Genomic DNA, 2,379 nt, shown 5'->3' with positions numbered 1-2,379 from the left:
CAACTTACCCTCCCTTTTTTCCTGCCTCCTCCTGGCTGAATGAGGGCCAGAAGTGGGGCAGCCGGAAGCAGGGGGTGGGGCTTCGTCATGTGTCCCCTGCCCCCGTACCTCACCCGGGGGAACTGCGATCCCCCGCGATCCCCCCCGAAATGACCTCTGGTTGTCTCAGTGCTTAGTTCTTGTGGCCATTTTTTACACGCCCAGGGAAATGCTGATTGCCACTCTGGGGTCAGGAAGCAATCCTGGAGGGTTCTTTTGTCATCTTCTGGGTGTGGAACAGTGGTCACTGCGGGTGTGGAGGGGGAGGTATTTGTGAATTTCCTGTATTGTGCAGGGGGTTGGACTAGATGACCTTGGAGGTACCTTCCAAATCTATGATTCTACAATTAGGAATACCTAGATATTGTCAACCAAATAACGCAACATTTACTTTCTGTGTTACAGACAAATATTGTTCTACCGAGAAAGAACCAGCCCTTGCTCTTGGAAAATTCTAGGCACTGATTGTCTAGTGACTCATTTACTGTGCTGTCCTAAGCAAAGTTACACCTTTCTAAATTCATTGACTTCAACAGGCTTAGAAGGATTTTACTCTGCATTCTTACATGTCTACAGAGAGAGCCAAACAGCAATTCCTAATTGCTCCCCTAAGAGGACAGAGTGCAAAAAGCATCAGGTATGACAACATTTCTATGTTACAATAGTTATAGCAACCAATTAATAGTCAGGCTAGTTCAGGAAATACACAAATGGGGAGGCTAGAAATATTATTTGAATTTGCCCCTTTAGATTAGTCCATCCAAGTGGTGGTGGGGCGGAAATATTTCTGAATGTTCCCTCATGCACCAAGCTTCCAGAATGTGTCAGACTACCTGGAAGAGATCTAGGCTACCCCCTCCCACCTTGTGTTAGTTAAAAACAAAACAAAACAAAGGGGAGCATTCAAAACTACTGAGAGACTTACTGCATCTTTTCATCTCATTGTAATTAATGTTCATGATAAAATATAAGGCCTCCGGTGCTTATTGAAATTACTCCCTTATAGTACCTGGACATGGCCGTGTGTGTGTGTGTGTGAAGTATCCATTAAAACACGGGCATATTTTATTTCCTCCATATTGATAAATTTGCTTATATTGATTTATACTGATGTTCATTAATATGCATTTTAATGTAATTGATTAAACAGTGAAAAGTGCAATTCTCAACTGAATACCTTTTAGTAGACTTTTATTCATACTTCACAGCTCACAATCCTAAACTGAGTTCCAAATCCCACTGACTTCTACGGACTTTGAAAGGTGTAACTTTGTTTAGAATTGTACTGTTCATCTCCAAATGGGACAGTATTTCACAAAACTCCTTTTAACTTTGCAACTCCCCGTTTGTTTCCAAAGCCTCGACCCTGTTCATGTTGGACCTGACTTGACCTGACTTGAGTTGTTGTACCAACTGGATCGTCCCTGTAGTCACATAACACTATGATGTAAGGATGTTGAAGTGGTACAAAGGCTCTGTCTGCAGTTTTCCTTCTGCAACAGACTGTAGAGTCATTAGATTGCTATGATCAGGCTCCCCAGCATGAATGCACCAAGACAGAGCTGCAAAGGGAAACCCCAATGATAACCTAGCAGCCAGCTCTAGCAAGACACCATACCTTTTCACGTCACACTGAATCAGTGGCAATACAAAATATATGTGTATGTTCTGAGTACAGTGATAAAACATTATTGGCAACGACAGGAGAGAATACACACACACACACACACACACACACACACCATATTGTGTTTGTTTGTAATGTCAGGTTTCATCTTTTCTTCCCCTGGTAGGAATAAATAGCAACTCTATGTGACAACTTGCTCTGGTCCACCCCAAAAAAATCAAATTATCCCTTTTTAGACCAAACATGCCATTCTCTCATTTCTCCTGTGTGGAAGTGTATTGATGAATAATGCACAAATCCTAGTGAAGAAACATCTAAAGATGCAGCAAATAGAGACAGGGACAAAAAAGAAAGAAATAAAGAAAAAAGGCAAAGGGCAATTAAAACAGGAAATAAGGAGTGAACAGTTTTGACCACAGGCTAGATCCATCCTCTCCTCGCATTCTCAGACCAAATGTCAAATGAGGGTTCTTACTGGAAGGAGCCTCTATGTCACCATTTTTGTTTCCTTTTGCCATTGTCCTTGGTTTGAGTCCAGCACATTTACAGTGTTGTCACAGATGATTCAGGGATTTTGTTTCTTTGATAGCTTTTAAAGCCATTTTTAGACCCGAGTTGCTGCATGATGGAGTGAGCTCCCGTCTCTAGTTCCAGTTTCTGCCAACCTAGCAGTTCGAAAGCAAGAAATTGCAAGTAGATAAATAGGTACCACT

The sequence above is a fragment of the Gekko japonicus genome, unplaced genomic scaffold (genome assembly GCF_001447785.1).
Source record: "Gekko japonicus isolate JY-2015 unplaced genomic scaffold, Gekko_japonicus_V1.1 scaffold2285, whole genome shotgun sequence".
NCBI classification, from domain to species: Eukaryota; Metazoa; Chordata; class Lepidosauria; order Squamata; family Gekkonidae; genus Gekko; species Gekko japonicus.
The sequence above is the reverse complement of the archived record's forward strand: the minus strand, read 5'-3'. Positions refer to the sequence as shown.